This window comes from Chiloscyllium plagiosum, unplaced genomic scaffold (genome assembly GCF_037043375.1).
Source record: "Chiloscyllium plagiosum isolate Xiang-an unplaced genomic scaffold, Cpla_swu_hap1 HiC_scaffold_22, whole genome shotgun sequence".
Classification (NCBI taxonomy): Eukaryota; Metazoa; Chordata; class Chondrichthyes; order Orectolobiformes; family Hemiscylliidae; genus Chiloscyllium; species Chiloscyllium plagiosum.
This window is the reverse complement of record NW_028270160.1, coordinates 54,301,132-54,319,957: the sequence shown is the minus strand read 5'-3', so window position 1 is coordinate 54,319,957 and position 18,826 is coordinate 54,301,132.

Genomic DNA, 18,826 nt, shown 5'->3' with positions numbered 1-18,826 from the left:
GTGTGTTCCTTCTCTCTCTCTGTTCCTTTTCTCTCTGTGTTCCAACTCCCTCTGTGTTCCTTTTCTCTCTGTGTTCCTTCTCTCTCTTTGTTCCATTTCTCTCTGTGTTCCTTCTCTCTCTGTGTTCCTTTTGCCACTGTGTTCCTTTACTCTCTATGTCCCTTTTCTCTCCGTGTTCCTTCTCTCTCTGTGTTCCTTTCCTCTCTGTGTTACTTTACTCACTGTGTTCCTTTTCTCTCTGTGTTCAATTTCTCTCCGTGTTCCTTTTCTCTCTGTGTTCCTTTTCTCTCTGTGTGTTCCTACTCTCTCTGTGTTCCTTCTCTCTCTGTGTTTCTTCTCTCTCTGTGTTCCTTTTCTTTCTGTGTTCCTTTTCTCTCTGTGTTCCTTTTCTCTCTGTGTTCCTTTCCTCCCTGTGTTCCTTTTCTCTCTGTGTTCGTTTTATCTCTGTGTTCCTTCTCTCTCTGTGTTCCTTTGCTCTCGGCATTCCTTGTCCCTCTGTGTTCCTTTTCTCTCTGTGTTCCTTTTCTCTCTCTGTGTTCCTTTTCTCTCTGTGTTCCTTCTCTCTCTGTGTTCCATTTCTCTCTGTGTTCCCTTTATCTCTGTGTTCATTCTGTCTCTGTGTTCCATTTCTCTCAGTGTTCCTTCTCTCTCTGTGTTCGTATTCTCACTGTGTTCATTTTCTCTCTGGGTTCCTCTTCTCACAGTGTTCCTATTCTCTCTGTGTTCCTTATCTCTCAATGTTCCGTCTCTCTCTGTGTTCCTCTTCTCACTGTATTCCTTTTCTTTCTGTGATCCTTCTCTCTCTGTGTTCCTTTTCTCTCTCTGTGTTCCTTTTCTCTCTGTGTTCCTTTTCTCTCTGTGTTCCTTCTCTCCCTGTGTTCCTTCTCTCCCTGTGTTCCTTCTCTCTCTGTGTTCCTTTCTTCTCTGTGTTCCTTTTCTCTCTGTGTTCCTTTTCTCTCACTGTGTTCCTTTTCTCTCTGTGTTCCTTTTATCTCTGTGTTCCTTCTCTCTCTGTGTTCCTTCTCTCTCTGTGATCCTTTTCTCTATATGTTCCATCTCTCTCTGTTGTCCTTTTCTCTCTGTGTTCCTTATCTCTCTGTGTTCCTTCACTCTCTGTGTTCCTTTTCTCTCTGTGTTCCTTCTCTCTCTGTGTTCCTTTTCTCTCTGCATTCCTTGTCCCACTGGGTTCCTTTCCTCTCTGTGTTACTTTACTCACTGTGTTCCTTTTCTCTCTGTGTTCATTTTCTCTATGTTCTTTCTCTCTCTGTGATCCTTCGCACTCTGTGTTCCACATCTCTCTGTGTTCCTTTTCTCTCTGTGCTCCTTTTCTCTCTGTGTTCCTTCTCTCTCTGTGAAACTTCTCTCTCTGTGTTCCTTTTCTCTCTGTGTTCCTTTTCTCTGCGTGTTCCTTTTTTTCTCTGTGAGTTCCTACTCTCTCTGTGTTCCTTATCTCTCTGTGTTTCATCTCTCTCTGTGTTCCTTTTCTCTCTGCATTCCTTGACCCTCTGTGTTCCTTTTCTCTCTGTGTTCCTTTTCTCTGCGTGTTCCTTTTTTTCTCTGTGAGTTCCTACTCTCTCTGTGTTCCTTATCTCTCTGTGTTCCTTCTCTCTCTGTGTTCCTTTTCTCTCTGCATTCCTTGACCCTCTGTGTTCCTTTTCTCTCTGTGTTCCTTTTCTCTCTCTGTGTTCCTTTTCTCTCTGTGTTCCTTCATTCTCTGTGTTCCTTATCTCTCTGTGTTCCTTCTCTCTCTGTGTTCCTTTTCTCTCTGTGTTCCTTTTCTCTCTGTGATTCTTCTCTATCTGTGTTCCTTCTCTCTGTGTGTTCCTTTTCTGTCTCAGTGTTCCTTTTCTCTCTGTGATCCTTCTGTCTCTGTGTTCCTTTTCTCTCTGTTATCCTTATCTATGTGTGTTCCTTCTCTCTCTATGTTCCTTTTCTCTCTGTGTTCCAACTCCCTCTGTGTTCCTTTTCTCTCTGTGTTCCTTCTCTCTCTTTGTTCCATTTCTCTCTGTGTTCCTTCTCTCTCTGTGTTCCTTTTGCCACTGTGTTCCTTTACTCTCTATGTCCCTTTTCTCTCCGTGTTCCTTCTCTCTCTGTGTTCCTTTCCTCTCTGTGTTACTTTACTCACTGTGTTCCTTTTCTCTCTGTGTTCATTTTCTCTCCGTGTTCCTTTTCTCTCTGTGTTCCTTTTCTCTCTGTGTGTTCCTACTCTCTCTGTGTACCTTCTCTCTCTGTGTTTCTTCTCTCTCTGTGTTCCTTTTCTTTCTGTGTTCCTTTTCTCTCTGTGTTCCTTTTCTCTCTGTGTTCCTTTCCTCCCTGTGTTCCTTTTCTCTCTGTGTTCGTTTTATCTCTGTGTTCCTTCTCTCTCTGTGTTCCTTTGCTCTCGGCATTCCTTGTCCCTCTGTGTTCCTTTTCTCTCTGTGTTCCTTTTCTCTCTCTGTGTTCCTTTTCTCTCTGTGTTCCTTCTCTCTCTGTGTTCCATTTCTCTCTGTGTTCCCTTTATCTCTGTGTTCATTCTGTCTCTGTGTTCCATTTCTCTCAGTGTTCCTTCTCTCTCTGTGTTCGTATTCTCACTGTGTTCATTTTCTCTCTGGGTTCCTCTTCTCACAGTGTTCCTATTCTCTCTGTGTTCCTTATCTCTCAATGTTCCGTCTCTCTCTGTGTTCCTCTTCTCACTGTATTCCTTTTCTTTCTGTGATCCTTCTCTCTCTGTGTTCCTTTTCTCTCTCTGTGTTCCTTTTCTCTCTGTGTTCCTTTTCTCTCTGTGTTCCTTCTCTCCCTGTGTTCCTTCTCTCCCTGTGTTCCTTCTCTCTCTGTGTTCCTTTCTTCTCTGTGTTCCTTTTCTCTCTGTGTTCCTTTTCTCTCACTATGTTCCTTTTCTCTCTGTGTTCCTTTTATCTCTGTGTTCCTTCTCTCTCTGTGTTCCTTCTCTCTCTGTGATCCTTTTCTCTATATGTTCCATCTCTCTCTGTTGTCCTTTTCTCTCTGTGTTCCTTATCTCTCTGTGTTCCTTCACTCTCTGTGTTCCTTTTCTCTCTGTGTTCCTTCTCTCTCTGTGTTCCTTTTCTCTCTGCATTCCTTGTCCCACTCGGTTCCTTTCCTCTCTGTGTTACTTTACTCACTGTGTTCCTTTTCTCTCTGTGTTCATTTTCTCTATGTTCTTTCTCTCGCTGTGATCCTTCGCACTCTGTGTTCCACATCTCTCTGTGTTCCTTTTCTCTCTGTGTTCCTTTTCTCTCTGTGTTCCTTCTCTCTCTGTGAAACTTCTCTCTCTGTGTTCCTTTTCTCTCTGTGTTCCTTTTCTCTGCGTGTTCCTTTTTTTCTCTGTGAGTTCCTACTCTCTCTGTGTTCCTTATCTCTCTGTGTTTCATCTCTCTCTGTGTTCCTTTTCTTTCTGTGTTCCTTTTCTCTCTGTGTTCCTTTTCTCTCTGTGTTCCTTTCCTCCCTGTGCTCCTTTTCTCTCTGTGTTCCTTTTATCTCTGTGTTCCTTCTCTCTCTGTGTTCCTTTTCTCTCTGCATTCCTTGACCCTCTGTGTTCCTTTTCTCTCTGTGTTCCTTTTCTCTCTCTGTGTTCCTTTTCTCTCTGTGTTCCTTCATTCTCTGTGTTCCTTATCTCTCTGTGTTCCTTCTCTCTCTGTGTTCCTTTTCTCTCTGTGTTCCTTTTCTCTCTGTGTTCCTTTTCTCTCTGTTATCCTTATCTATGTGTGTTCCTTCTCTCTCTCTGTTCCTTTTCTCTCTGTGTTCCAACTCCCTCTGTGTTCCTTTTCTCTCTGTGTTCCTTCTCTCTCTTTGTTCCATTTCTCTCTGTGTTCCTTCTCTCTCTGTGTTCCTTTTGCCACTGTGTTCCTTTACTCTCTATGTCCCTTTTCTCTCCGTGTTCCTTCTCTCTCTGTGTTCCTTTCCTCTCTGTGTTACTTTACTCACTGTGTTCCTTTTCTCTCTGTGTTCATTTTCTCTCCGTGTTCCTACTCTCTCTGTGTTCCTTCTCTCTCTGTGTTTCATCTCTCTCTGTGTTCCTTTTCTTTCTGTGTTCCTTTTCTCTCTGTGTTCCTTTTCTCTCTGTGTTCCTTTCCTCCTTGTGTTCCTTTTCTCTCTGTGTCCGTTTTATCTCTGTGTTCCTTCTCTCTCTGTGTTCCTTTGCTCTCGGCATTCCTTGTCCCTCTGTGTTCCTTTTCTCTCTGTGTTCCTTTTCTCTCTCTGTGTTCCTTTTCTCTCTGTGTTCCTTCTCTCTCTGTGTTCCATTTCTCTCTGTGTTCCCTTTATCTCTGTGTTCATTCTGTCTCTGTGTTCCATTTCTCTCAGTGTTCCTTCTCTCTCTGTGTTCGTATTCTCACTGTGTTCATTTTCTCTCTGGGTTCCTCTTCTCACAGTGTTCCTATTCTCTCTGTGTTCCTTATCTCTCAATGTTCCTTCTCTCTCTGTGTTCCTCTTCTCACTGTATTCCTTTTCTTTCTGTGATCCTTCTCTCTCTGTGTTCCTTTTCTCTCTCTGTGTTCCTTTTCTCTCTGTGTTCCTTTTCTCTCTGTGTTCCTTCTCTCCCTGTGTTCCTTCTCTCCCTGTGTTCCTTTCTTCTCTGTGTTCCTTTTCTCTCTGTGTTCCTTTTCTCTCACTGTGTTCCTTTTCTCTCTGTGTTCCTTTTCTCTCTGTGTTCCTTCTCTCTCTGTGAAACTTCTCTCTCTGTGTTCCTTTTCTCTCTGTGTTCCTTTTCTCTCTGTGTGTTCCTACTCTCTCTGTGTTCCTTCTCTCTCTGTGTTTCTTCTCTCTCTGTGTTCCTTTTCTTTCTGTGTTCCTTTTCTCTCTGTGTTCCTTTTCTCTCTGTGTTCCTTTCCTCCCTGTGTTCCTTTTCTCTCTGTGTTCCTTTTATCTCTGTGTTCCTTCTCTCTCTGTGTTCCTTTTCTCTCTCTGTGTTCCTTTTCTCTCTGTGTTCCTTTCTTCTCTGTGTTCCTTTTCTCTCTGTGTTCCTTTTCTCTCACTGTGTTCCTTTTCTCTCTGTGTTCCTTTTACCTCTGTGTTCCTTCTCTCTCTGTGTTCTTTCTCTCTCTGTGATCCTTTTCTCTATATGTTCCATCTCTCTCTGTTTTCCCTTTCTCTCTGTGTTCCTTATCTCTCTGTGTTCCTTCTCTCTCTGTGTTCCTTTTCTCTCTGTGTTCCTTCTCTCTCTGTGTTCCTTCTCTCTCTGTGATCCTTCACACTCTATGTTCCACATCTCTCTGTGTTCCTTTTCTCTCTGTGTTCCTTCTCTCTCTGTGAAACTTCTCTCTCTGTGTTCCTTTTCTCTCTGTGTTCCTTTTCTCTCTGTGTGTTCCTACTCTCTCTGTGTTCCTTCTCTCTCTGTGTTTCTTCTCTCTCTGTGTTCCTTTTCTTTCTGTGTTCCTTTTCTCTCTGTGTTCCTTTTCTCTCTGTGTTCCTTTCCTCCCTGTGTTCCTTTTCTCTCTGTGTTCCTTTTATCTCTGTGTTCCTTCTCTCTCTGTGTTCCTTTTCTCTCGGCATTCCTTGTCCCTCTGTGTTCCTTTTCTCTCTGTGTTACTTTTCTCTCTCTGTGTTCCTTTTCTCTCTGTGTTCCTTCTCTCTCTGTGTTCCATTTCTCTCTGTGTTCCCTTTATCTCTGTGTTCATTCTGTCTCTGTGTTCCATTTCTCTCAGTGTTCCTTCTCTCTCTGTGTTCGTATTCTCACTGTGTTCATTTTCTCTCTGGGTTCCTCTTCTCACAGTGTTCCTATTCTCACTGTGTTCCTTATCTCTCAATGTTCCTTCTCTCTCTGTGTTCCTCTTCTCACTGTATTCCTTTTCTTTCTGTGGTCCTTCTCTCTCTGTGTTCCTTTTCTCTCTCTGTGTTCCTTTTCTCTCTGTGTTCCTTTTCTCTCTGTGTTCCTTCTCTCCCTGTGTTCCTTCTCTCCCTGTGTTCCTTCTCTCTCTGTGTTCCTTTCTTCTCTGTGTTCCTTTTCTCTCTGTGTTCCTTTTCTCTCACTGTGTTCCTTTTCTCTCTGTGTTCCTTTTATCTCTGTGTTCCTTCTCTCTCTGTGTTCCTTCTCTCTCTGTGATCCTTTTCTCTATATGTTCCATCTCTCTCTGAATTCCTTTTCTCTCTGTGTTCCTTATCTCTCTGTGTTCCTTCACTCTCTGTGTTCCTTTTCTCTCTGTGTTCCTTTTCTCTCTGTGTTCCTTCTCTCTCTGTGTTCCTTCTCTCTCTGTGATCCTTCTCAATCTATGTTCAACATCTCTCTGTGTTCCTTTTCTCTCTGTGTTCCTTCTCTCTCTGTGAAACTTCTCTCTCTGTGTTCCTTTTCTCTCTGTGTTCCTTTTCTCTCTGTGTTCCTTTTCTCTCCGTGTGTTCCTACTCTCTCTGTGTTCCTTCTCTCTCTGTGTTTCTTCTCTCTCTGTGTTCCTTTTCTTTCTGTGTTCCTTTTCTCTCTGTGTTCCTTTTCTCTCTGTGTTCCTTTCCTCCCTGTGTTCCTTTTCTCTCTGTGTTCCTTTTATCTCTGTGTTCCTTTTCTCTCTCTGTGTTCCTTTTCTCTCTCTGTGTTCCATTTCTCTCTGTGTTCCTTTTATCTCTGTGTTCCTTCTCTCTCTGTGTTCCTTCTCTCTCTGTGATCCTTTTCTCTATATGTTCCATCTCTCTCTGAATTCCTTTTCTCTCTGTGTTCCTTATCTCTCTGTGTTCCTTCACTCTCTGTGTTCCTTTTCTCTCTGTGTTCCTTTTCTCTCTGTGTTCCTTCTCTCTCTGTGTTCCTTCTCTCTCTGTGATCCTTCTCAATCTATGTTCAACATCTCTCTGTGTTCCTTTTCTCTCTGTGTTCCTTCTCTCTCTGTGAAACTTCTCTCTCTGTGTTCCTTTTCTCTCTGTGTTCCTTTTCTCTCTGTGTTCGTTTTCTCTCTGTGTGTTCCTACTCTCTCTGTGTTCCTTCTCTCTCTGTGTTTCTTCTCTCTCTGTGTTCCTTTTCTTTCTGTGTTCCTTTTCTCTCTGTGTTCCTTTTCTCTCTGTGTTCCTTTCCTCCCTGTGTTCCTTTTCTCTCTGTGTTCCTTTTATCTCTGTGTTCCTTTTCTCTCTCTGTGTTCCTTTTCTCTCTGTGTTCGTTTTCTCTCTGTGTGTTCCTACTCTCTCTGTGTTCCTTCTCTCTCTGTGTTTCTTCTCTCTCTGTGTTCCTTTTCTTTCTGTGTTCCTTTTCTCTCTGTGTTCCATTTCTCTCTGTGTTCCTTTTCTCTCTGTGTTCCTTCTCTCCCTGTGTTCCTTCTCTCTCTGTGTTCCTTTCTTCTCTGTGTTCCTTTTCTCTCTGTGTTCCTTTTCTCTCACTGTGTTCCTTTTCTCTCTGTTTTCCTTTTCTCTCTGTGTTCCTTATCTCTCTGTGTTCCTTCTCTCTCTGTGTTTCTTTTCTCTCTGTGTTCCTTCTCTCTCTGTGTTCCTTCTCTCTCTGTGATCCTTCACACTCTATGTTCCACATCTCTCTGTGTTCCTTTTCTCTCTGTGTTCCTTCTCTCTCTGTGAAACTTCTCTCTCTGTGTTCCTTTTCTCTCTGTGTTCCTTTTCTCTCTGTGTGTTCCTACTCTCTCTGTGTTCCTTCTCTCTCTGTGTTTCCTCTCTCTCTGTGTTCCTTTTCTTTCTGTGTTCCTTTTCTCTCTGTGTTCCTTTTCTCTCTGTGTTCCTTTCCTCCCTGTGTTCCTTTTCTCTCTGTGTTCCTTTTATCTCTGTGTTCCTTCTCTCTCTGTGTTCCTTTTCTCTCGGCATTCCTTGTCCCTCTGTGTTCCTTTTCACTCTGTGTTCCTTTTTTTCTCTCTGTGTTCCTTTTCTCTCTGTGTTCCTTCTCTCTCTGTGTTCCATTTCTCTCTGTGTTCCCTTTATCTCTGTCTTCATTCTGTCTCTGTGTTCCATTTCTCTCTGTGTTCCTTCTCTCTCTGTGTTCGTATTCTCACTGTGTTCATTTTCTCTCTGGGTTCCTCTTCTCACAGTGTTCCTTTTCTCTCTGTGTTCCTTATCTCTCAATGTTCCTTCTCTCTCTGTGTTCCTCTTCTCACTGTATTCCTTTTCTTTCTGTGATCCTTCTCTCTCTGTGTTCCTTTTCTCTCTCTGTGTTCCTTTTCTCTCTGTGTTCCTTTTCTCTCTGTGTTCCTTCTCTCCCTGTGTTCCTTCTCTCCCTGTGTTCCTTCTCTCTCTGTGTTCCTTTCTTCTCTGTGTTCCTTTTCTCTCTGTGTTCCTTTTCTCTCACTGTGTTCCTTTTCTCTCTGTGTTCCTTTTATCTCTGTGTTCCTTCTCTCTCTGTGTTCCTTCTCTCTCTGTGATCCTTTTCTCTATATGTTCCATCTCTCTCTGTTTTCCTTTTCTCTCTGTGTTCCTTATCTCTCTGTGTTTCTTCTCTCTCTGTGTTCCTTTTCTCTCTCTGTGTTCCTTCTCTCTCTGTGTTCCTTCTCTCTCTGTGTCTCTTCTCTCTCTGTGTTCCTTTCCTCCCTGTGTTCCTTTTCTCTCTATGTTCCTTTTATCTCTGTGTTCCTTCTCTCTCTGTGTTCCTTTTCTCTCGGCATTCCTTGTCCCTCTGTGTTCCTTTTCTCTCTGTGTTCCTTTTCTCTCTCTGTGTTCCTTTTCTCTCTGTGTTCCTTCTCTCTCTGTGTTTCATTTCTCTCTGTGTTCCCTTTATCTCTGTGTTCATTCTGTCTCTGTGTTCCATTTCTCTCTGTGTTCCTTCTCTCTCTGTGTTCGTATTCTCACTGTGTTCATTTTCTCTCTGGGCTCCTCTTCTCACAGTGTTCCTTTTCTCTATGTGTTCCTTATCTCTCAATGTTCCTTCTCTCTCTGTGTTCCTCTTCTCACTGTATTCCTTTTCTTTCTGTGATCCTTCTCTCTCTGTGTTCCTTTTCTCTCTCTGTGTTCCTTTTCTCTCTGTGTTCCTTCTCTCCCTGTGTTCCTTCTCTCCCTGTGTTCCTTCTCTCTCTGTGTTCCTTTCTTCTCTGTGTTCCTTTTCTCTCTGTGTTCCTTTTCTCTCACTGTGTTCCTTTTCTCTCTGTGTTCCTTTTATCTCTGTGTTCCTTCTCTCTCTGTGTTCCTTCTCTCTCTGTGATCCTTTTCTCTATATGTTCCATCTCTCTCTGTTTTCCTTTTCTCTCGGTGTTCATTATCTCTCTGTGTTCTTTCACTCTCTGTGTTCCTTTTCTCTCTGTGTTCCTTCTCTCTCTGTGTTCCTTCTCTCTCTGTGATCCTTCTCACTCTATGTTCCACATCTCTCTGTGTTCCTTTTCTCTCTGTGTTCCTTCTCTCTCTGTGAAACTTCTCTCTCTGTGTTCCTTTTCTCTCTGTGTGTTCCTACTCTCTCTGTGTTCCTTCTCTCTCTGTGTTTCTTCTCTCTCTGTGTTCCTTTTCTTTCTGTGTTCCTTTTCTCTATGTGTTCCTTTTCTCTCTGTGTTCCTTTCCTCCTTGTGTTCCTTTTCTCTCTGTGTTCCTTTTATCTCTGTGTTCCTTCTCTCTCTGTGTTCCTTTTCTCTCTCTGTGTTCCTTTTCTCTCTGTGTTCCTTTTCTCTCTGTGTTCCTTCTCTCCCTGTGTTCCTTCTCTCCCTGTGTTCCTTCTCTCTCTGTGTTCCTTTCTTCTCTGTGTTCCTTTTCTCTCTGCGTTCCTTTTCTTTCACTGTGTTCCTTTTCTCTCTGTGTTCCTTTTACCTCTGTGTTCCTTCTCTCTCTGTGTTCCTTCTCTCTCTGTGATCCTTTTCTCTATATGTTCCATCTCTCTCTGTTTTCCTTTTCTCTCTGTGTTCCTTATCTCTCTGTGTTCCTTCTCTCTCTGTGTTCCTTTTCTCTCTGTGTTCCTTCTCTCTCTGTGTTCCTTCTCTCTCTGTGATCCTTCTCACTCTATGTTCCACATCGCTCTGTGTTCCTTTTCTCTCTGTGTTCCTTCTCTCTCTGTGAAACTTCTCTCTCTGTGTTCCTTCTCTCTCTGTGTTCCTTTTCTCTCTGTGTTCCTTTTCTCTCTGTGTGTTCCTTCTCTCTCTGTGTTCCTTCTCTCTCTGTGCTTCTTCTCTCTCTGTGTTCCTTTTCTTTCTGTGTTCCTTTTCTCTCTGTGTTCCTTTTCTCTCTGTGTTCCTTTCCTACCTGTGTTCCTTTTCTCTCTGTGTTCCTTTTATCTCTGTGTTCCTTCTCTCTCTGTGTTCCTTTGCTCTCGGCATTCCTTGTCCCTCTGTGTTCCTTTTCTCTCTGTGTTCCTTTTTTTCTCTCTGTGTTCCTTTTCTCTCTGTGTTCCTTCTCTCTCTGTGTTCCATTTCTCTCTGTGTTCCCTTTATCTCTGTCTTCATTCTGTCTCTGTGTTCCATTTCTCTCTGTGTTCCTTCTCTCTCTGTGTTCGTATTCTCACTGTGTTCATTTTCTCTCTGGGTTCCTCTTCTCACAGTGTTCCTTTTCTCTCTGTGTTCCTTATCTCTCAATGTTCCTTCTCTCTCTGTGTTCCTCTTCTCACTGTATTCCTTTTTTTCTGTGATCCTTCTCTCTCTGTGTTCCTTTTCTCTCTCTGTGTTCCTTTTCTCTCTGTGTTCCTTTTCTCTCTGTGTTCCTTCTCTCCCTGTGTTCCTTCTCTCCCTGTGTTCCTTCTCTCTCTGTGTTCCTTTCTTCTCTGTGTTCCTTTTCTCTCTGTGTTCCTTTTCTCTCACTGTGTTCCTTTTCTCTCTGTGTTCCTTTTATCTCTGTGTTCCTTCTCTCTCTGTGTTCCTTCTCTCTCTGTGATCCTTTTCTCTATATGTTCCATCTCTCTCTGTTTTCCTTTTCTCTCTGTGTTCCTTATCTCTCTGTTTTCCTTCTCTCTCTGTGTTCCTTTTCTCTGTGTGTTCCTTCTCTCTCTGTGTTTCTTCTCTCTCTGTGTTCCTTTTCTCTCGGTGTTCCTTTTCTCTCTGTGTTCCTTTTCTGTCTGTGTTCCTTTTCTCTCTGCATTCCTTGTCTCCCTGTGTTCCTTTTCACTCTGTGTTCCTTTTCTCTCTCTGTGTTTCTTTTCTCCATGTGTTCCTTTTCTCTCTGTGTGTTCCTACTCTCTCTGTGTTCCTTCTCTCTCTGTGTTTCTTCTCTCTCTGTGTTCCTTTTCTTTCTGTGTTCCTTTTCTCTCTGTGTTCCTTTTCTCTCTGTGTTCCTTTCCTCCCTGTGTTCCTTTTCTCTCTGTGTTCCTTTTATCTCTGTGTTCCTTCTCTCTCTGTGTTCCTTTTCTCTCTCTGTGTTCCTTTTCTCTCTGTGTTCCTTTTCTCTCTGTGTTCCTTCTCTCCCTGTGTTCCTTCTCTCTCTGTGTTCCTTTCTTCTCTGTGTTCCTTTTCTCTCTGTGTTCCTTTTCTCTCACTGTGTTCCTTTTCTCTCTGTGTTCCTTTTACCTCTGTGTTCCTTCTCTCTCTGTGTTCCTTCTCTCTCTGTGATCCTTTTCTCTATATGTTCCATCTCTCTCTGTTTTCCTTTTCTCTCTGTGTTCCTTATCTCTCTGTGTTCCTTCTCTCTGTTTGTTCCTTTTCTCTCTGTGTTCCTTCTCTCTCTGTGTTCCTTCTCTCTCTGTGATCCTTCACACTCTATGTTCCACATCTCTCTGTGTTCCTTTTCTCTCTGTGTTCCTTCTCTCTCTGTGAAACTTCTCTCTCTGTGTTCCTTTTCTCTCTGTGTTCCTTTTCTCTCTGTGTGTTCCTACTCTCTCTGTGTTCCTTCTCTCTCTGTGTTTCTTCTCTCTCTGTGTTCCTTTTCTTTCTGTGTTCCTTTTCTCTCTGTGTTCCTTTTCTCTCTGTGTTCCTTTCCTCCCTGTGTTCCTTTTCTCTCTGTGTTCCTTTTATCTCTGTGTTCCTTCTCTCTCTGTGTTCCTTTTCTCTCGGCATTCCTTGTCCCTCTGTGTTCCTTTTCTCTCTGTATTACTGTTCTCTCTCTGTGTTCCTTTTCTCTCTGTGTTCCTTCTCTCTCTGTGTTCCATTTCTCTCTGTGTTCCCTTTATCTCTGTGTTCATTCTGTCTCTGTGTTCCATTTCTCTCAGTGTTCCTTCTCTCTCTGTGTTCGTATTCTCACTGTGTTCATTTTCTCTCTGGGTTCCTCTTCTCACAGTGTTCCTATTCTCTCTGTGTTCCTTATCTCTCAATGTTCCTTCTCTCTCTGTGTTCCTCTTCTCACTGTATTCCTTTTCTTTCTGTGGTCCTTCTCTCTCTGTGTTCCTTTTCTCTCTCTGTGTTCCTTTTCTCTCTGTGTTCCTTTTCTCTCTGCGTTCCTTTTCTTTCACTGTGTTCCTTTTCTCTCTGTGTTCCTTTTACCTCTGTGTTCCTTCTCTCTCTGTGTTCCTTCTCTCTCTGTGATCCTTTTCTCTATATGTTCCATCTCTCTCTGTTTTCCTTTTCTCTCTGTGTTCCTTATCTCTCTGCGTTCCTTCTCTCTCTGTGTTCCTTTTCTCTCTGTGTTCCTTCTCTCTCTGTGTTCCTTCTCTCTCTGTGATCCTTCTCACTCTATGTTCCACATCACTCTGTGTTCCTTTTCTCTCTGTGTTCCTTCTCTCTCTGTGAAACTTCTCTCTCTGTGTTCCTTTTCTCTCTGTGTTCCTTTTCTCTCTGTGTTCCTTTTCTCTCTGTGTGTTCCTTCTCTCTCTGTGTTCCTTCTCTCTCTGTGTTTCTTCTCTCTCTGTGTTCCTTTTCTTTCTGTGTTCCTTTTCTCTCTGTGTTCCTTTTCTCTCTGTGTTCCTTTCCTACCTGTGTTCCTTTTCTCTCTGTGTTCCTTTTATCTCTGTGTTCCTTCTCTCTCTGTGTTCCTTTGCTCTCGGCATTCCTTGTCCCTCTGTGTTCCTTTTCTCTCTGTGTTCCTTTTTTTCTCTCTGTGTTCCTTTTCTCTCTGTGTTCCTTCTCTCTCTGTGTTCCATTTCTCTCTGTGTTCCCTTTATCTCTGTCTTCATTCTGTCTCTGTGTTCCATTTCTCTCTGTGTTCCTTCTCTCTCTGTGTTCGTATTCTCACTGTGTTCCTTTTTTTCTGTGATCCTTCTCTCTCTGTGTTCCTTTTCTCTCTCTGTGTTCCTTTTCTCTCTGTGTTCCTTTTCTCTCTGTGTTCCTTCTCTCCCTGTGTTCCTTCTCTCCCTGTGTTCCTTCTCTCTCTGTGTTCCTTTCTTCTCTGTGTTCCTTTTCTCTCTGTGTTCCTTTTCACTCACTGTGTTCCTTTTCTCTCTGTGTTCCTTTTATCTCTGTGTTCCTTCTCTCTCTGTGTTCCTTCTCTCTCTGTGATCCTTTTCTCTATATGTTCCATCTCTCTCTGTTTTCCTTTTCTCTCTGTGTTCCTTATCTCTCTGTTTTCCTTCTCTCTCTGTGTTCCTTTTCTCTGTGTGTTCCTTCTCTCTCTGTGTTTCTTCTCTCTCTGTGTTCCTTTTCTCTCGGTGTTCCTTTTCTCTCTGTGTTCCTTTTCTGTCTGTGTTCCTTTTCTCTCTGCATTCCTTGTCTCCCTGTGTTCCTTTTCACTCTGTGTTCCTTTTCTCTCTCTGTGTTTCTTTTCTCCATGTGTTCCTTTTCTCTCTGTGTGTTCCTACTCTCTCTGTGTTCCTTCTCTCTCTGTGTTTCTTCTCTCTCTGTGTTCCTTTTCTTTCTGTGTTCCTTTTCTCTCTGTGTTCCTTTTCTCTCTGTGTTCCTTTCCTCCCTGTGTTCCTTTTCTCTCTGTGTTCCTTTTATCTCTGTGTTCCTTCTCTCTCTGTGTTCCTTTTCTCTCTCTGTGTTCCTTTTCTCTCTGTGTTCCTTTTCTCTCTGTGTTCCTTCTCTCCCTGTGTTCCTTCTCTCTCTGTGTTCCTTTCTTCTCTGTGTTCCTTTTCTCTCTGTGTTCCTTTTCTCTCACTGTGTTCCTTTTCTCTCTGTGTTCCTTTTACCTCTGTGTTCCTTCTCTCTCTGTGTTCCTTCTCTCTCTGTGATCCTTTTCTCTATATGTTCCATCTCTCTCTGTTTTCCTTTTCTCTCTGTGTTCCTTATCTCTCTGTGTTCCTTCTCTCTGTGTGTTCCTTTTCTCTCTGTGTTCCTTCTCTCTCTGTGTTCCTTCTCTCTCTGTGATCCTTCACACTCTATGTTCCACATCTCTCTGTGTTCCTTTTCTCTCTGTGTTCCTTCTCTCTCTGTGAAACTTCTCTCTCTGTGTTCCTTTTCTCTCTGTGTTCCTTTTCTCTCTGTGTGTTCCTACTCTCTCTGTGTTCCTTCTCTCTCTGTGTTTCCTCTCTCTCTGTGTTCCTTTTCTTTCTGTGTTCCTTTTCTCTCTGTGTTCCTTTTCTCTCTGTGTTCCTTTCCTCCCTGTGTTCCTTTTCTCTCTGTGTTCCTTTTATCTCTGTGTTCCTTCTCTCTCTGTGTTCCTTTTCTCTCCGCATTCCTTGTCCCTCTGTGTTCCTTTTCTCTCTGTGTTACTTTTCTCTCTCTGTGTTCCTTTTCTCTCTGTGTTCCTTCTCTCTCTGTGTTCCATTTCTCTCTGTGTTCCCTTTATCTCTGTGTTCATTCTGTCTCTGTGTTCCATTTCTCTCAGTGTTCCTTCTCTCTCTGTGTTCGTATTCTCACTGTGTTCATTTTCTCTCTGGGTTCCTCTTCTCACAGTGTTCCTATTCTCTCTGTGTTCCTTATCTCTCAATGTTCCTTCTCTCTCTGTGTTCCTCTTCTCACTGTATTCCTTTTCTTTCTGTGGTCCTTCTCTCTCTGTGTTCCTTTTCTCTCTCTGTGTTCCTTTTCTCTCTGTGTTCCTTTTCTCTCTGTGTTCCTTCTCTCCCTGTGTTCCTTCTCTCCCTGTGTTCCTTCTCTCTCTGTGTTCCTTTCTTCTCTGTGTTCCTTTTCTCTCTGTGTTCCTTTTCTCTCACTGTGTTCCTTTTCTCTCTGTGTTCCTTTTATCTCTGTGTTCCTTCTCTCTCTGTGTTCCTTCTCTCTCTGTGATCCTTTTCTCTATATGTTCCATCTCTCTCTGAATTCCTTTTCTCTCTGTGTTCCTTATCTCTCTGTGTTCCTTCACTCTCTGTGTTCCTTTTCTCTCTGTGTTCCTTTTCTCTCTGTGTTCCTTCTCTCTCTGTGTTCCTTCTCTCTCTGTGATCCTTCTCAATCTATGTTCAACATTTCTCTGTGTTCCTTTTCTCTCTGTGTTCCTTCTCTCTCTGTGAAACTTCTCTCTCTGTGTTCCTTTTCTCTCTGTGTTCCTTTTCTCTCTGTGTTCCTTTTCTCTCTGTGTGTTCCTACTCTCTCTGTGTTCCTTCTCTCTCTGTGTTTCTTCTCTCTCTGTGTTCCTTTTCTTTCTGTGTTCCTTTTCTCTCTGTGTTCCTTTTCTCTCTGTGTTCCTTTCCTCCCTGTGTTCCTTTTCTCTCTGTGTTCCTTTTATCTCTGTTTTCCTTTTCTCTCTCTGTGTTCCTTTTCTCTCTCTGTGTTCCTTTTCTCTCTGTGTTCCTTTTCTCTCTGAGTTCCTTCTCTCCCTGTGTTCCTTCTCTCTCTGTGTTCCTTTCTTCTCTGTGTTCCTTTTCTCTCTGTGTTCCTTTTCTCTCACTGTGTTCCTTTTCTCTCTGTGTTCCTTTTACCTCTGTGTTCCTTCTCTCTCTGTGTTCCTTCTCTCTCTGTGATCCTTTTCTCTATATGTTCCATCTCTCTCTGTTTTCCTTTTCTCTCTGTGTTCCTTATCTCTCTGTGTTCCTTCTCTCTCTGTGTTTCTTTTCTCTCTGTGTTCCTTCTCTCCCTGTGTTCCTTCTCTCTCTGTGATCCTTCACACTCTATGTTCCACATCTCTCTGTGTTCCTTTTCTCTCTGTGTTCCTTCTCTCTCTGTGAAACTTCTCTCTCTGTGTTCCTTTTCTCTCTGTGTTCCTTTTCTCTCTGTGTGTTCCTACTCTCTCTGTGTTCCTTCTCTCTCTGTGTTTCTACTCTCTGTGTGTTCCTTTTCTTTCTGTGTTCCTTTTCTCTCTGTGTTCCTTTTCTCTCTGTGTTCCTTTCCTCCCTGTGTTCCTTTTCTCTCTGTGTTCCTTTTATCTCTGTGTTCCTTCTCTCTCTGTGTTCCTTTTCTCTCGGCATTCCTTGTCCCTCTGTGTTCCTTTTCACTCTGTGTTCCTTTTTTTCTCTCTGTGTTCCTTTTCTCTCTGTGTTCCTTCTCTCTCTGTGTTCCATTTCTCTCTGTGTTCCCTTTATCTCTGTCTTCATTCTGTCTCTGTGTTCCATTTCTCTCTGTGTTCCTTCTCTCTCTGTGTTCGTATTCTCACTGTGTTCATTTTCTGTCTGGGTTCCTCTTCTCACAGTGTTCCTTTTCTCTCTGTGTTCCTTATCTCTCAATGTTCCTTCTCTCTCTGTGTTCCTCTTCTCACTGTATTCCTTTTCTTTCTGTGATCCTTCTCTCTCTGTGTTCCTTTTCTCTCTGTGTGTTCCTTTTCTCTCTGTGTTCCTTTTCTCTCTGTGTTCCTTCTCTCCCTGTGTTCCTTCTCTCCCTGTGTTCCTTCTCTCTCTGTGTTCCTTTCTTCTCTGTGTTCCTTTTCTCTCTGTGTTCCTTTTCTCTCACTGTGTTCCTTTTCTCTCTGTGTTCCTTTTATCTCTGTGTTCCTTCTCTCTCTGTGTTCCTTCTCTCTCTGTGATCCTTTTCTCTATATGTTCCATCTCTCTCTGTTTTCCTTTTCTCTCTGTGTTCCTTATCTCTCCGTGTTCCTTCTCTCTCTGTGTTCCTTTTCTCTCTCTGTGTTCCTTCTCTCTCTGTGTTCCTTCTCTCTCTGTGTCTCTTCTCTCTCTGTGTTCCTTTCCTCCCTGTGTTCCTTTTCTCTCTGTGTTCCTTTTATCTCTGTGTTCCTTCTCTCTCTGTGTTCCTTTTCTCTCGGCATTCCTTGTCCCTCTGTGTTCCTTTTCTCTCTGTGTTCCTTTTCTCTCTCTGTGTTCCTTTTCTCTCTGTGTTCCTTCTCTCTCTGTGTTTCATTTCTCTCTGTGTTCCCTTTATCTCTGTGTTCATTCTGTCTCTGTGTTCCATTTCTCTCTGTGTTCCTTCTCTCTCTGTGTTCGTATTCTCACTGTGTTCATTTTCTCTCTGGGCTCCTCTTCTCACAGTGTTCCTTTTCTCTATGTGTTCCTTATCTCTCAATGTTCCTTCTCTCTCTGTGTTCCTCTTCTCACTGTATTCCTTTTCTTTCTGTGATCCTTCTCTCTATGTGTTCCTTTTCTCTCTCTGTGTTCCTTTTCTCTCTGTGTTCCTTTTCTCTCTGTGTTCCTTCTCTCCCTGTGTTCCTTCTCTCCCTGTGTTCCTTCTCTCTCTGTGTTCCTTTCTTCTCTGTGTTCCTTTTCTCTCTGTGTTCCTTTTCTCTCACTGTGTTCCTTTCCTACCTGTGTTCCTTTTCTCTCTGTGTTCCTTTTATCTCTGTGTTCCATCTCTCTCTGTGATCCTTTTCTCTATATGTTCCATCTCTCTCTGTTTTCCTTTTCTCTCGGTGTTCCTTATCTCTCTGTGTTCCTTCTCTCTCTGTGTTTCTTTTCTCTCTGTGTTCCTTCTCTCCCTGTGTTCCTTCTCTCTCTGTGATCCTTCACACTCTATGTTCCACATCTCTCTGTGTTCCTTTTCTCTCTGTGTTCCTTCTCTCTCTGTGAAACTTCTCTCTCTGTGTTCCTTTTCTCTCTGTGTTCCTTTTCTCTCTGTGTGTTCCTACTCTCTCTGTGTTCCTTCTCTCTCTGTGTTTCCTCTCTCTCTGTGTTCCTTTTCTTTCTGTGTTCCTTTTCTCTCTGTGTTCCTTTTCTCTCTGTGTTCCTTTCCTCCCTGTGTTCCTTTTCTCTCTGTGTTCCTTTTATCTCTGTGTTCCTTCTCTCTCTGTGTTCCTTTTCTCTCTCTGTGTTCCTTTTCTCTCTGTGTTCCTTTTCTCTCTGTGTTCCTTCTCTCCCTGTGTTCCTTCTCTCTCTGTGTTCCTTTCTTCTCTGTGTTCCTTTTCTCTCTGTGTTCCTTTTCTCTCACTGTGTTCCTTTTCTCTCTGTGTTCCTTTTACCTCTGTGTTCCTTCTCTCTCTGTGTTCCTTCTCTCTCTGTGATCCTTTTCTCTATATGTTCCATCTCTCTCTGTTTTCCTTTTCTCTCTGTGTTCCTTATCTCTCTGTGTTCCTTCTCTCTGTGTGTTCCTTTTCTCTCTGTGTTCCTTCTCTCTCTGTGTTCCTTCTCTCTCTGTGATCCTTCACACTCTATGTTCCACATCTCTCTGTGTTCCTTTTCTCTCTGTGTTCCTTCTCTCTCTGTGAAACTTCTCTCTCTGTGTTCCTTTTCTCTCTGTGTTCCTTTTCTCTCTGTGTGTTCCTACTCTCTCTGTGTTCCTTCTCTCTCTGTGTTTCCTCTCTCTCTGTGTTCCTTTTCTTTCTGTGTTCCTTTTCTCTCTGTGTTCCTTTTCTCTCTGTGTTCCTTTCCTCCCTGTGTTCCTTTTCTCTCTGTGTTCCTTTTATCTCTGTGTTCCTTCTCTCTCTGTGTTCCTTTTCTCTCCGCATTCCTTGTCCCTCTGTGTTCCTTTTCTCTCTGTGTTACTTTTCTCTCTCTGTGTTCCTTTTCTCTCTGTGTTCCTTCTCTCTCTGTGTTCCATTTCTCTCTGTGTTCCCTTTATCTCTGTGTTCATTCTGTCTCTGTGTTCCATTTCTCTCAGTGTTCCTTCTCTCTCTGTGTTCGTATTCTCACTGTGTTCATTTTCTCTCTGGGTTCCTCTTCTCACAGTGTTCCTATTCTCTCTGTGTTCCTTATCTCTCAATGTTCCTTCTCTCTCTGTGTTCCTCTTCTCACTGTATTCCTTTTCTTTCTGTGGTCCTTCTCTCTCTGTGTTCCTTTTCTCTCTCTGTGTTCCTTTTCTCTCTGTGTTCCTTTTCTCTCTGTGTTCCTTCTCTCCCTGTGTTCCTTCTCTCCCTGTGTTCCTTCTCTCTCTGTGTTCCTTTCTTCTCTGTGTTC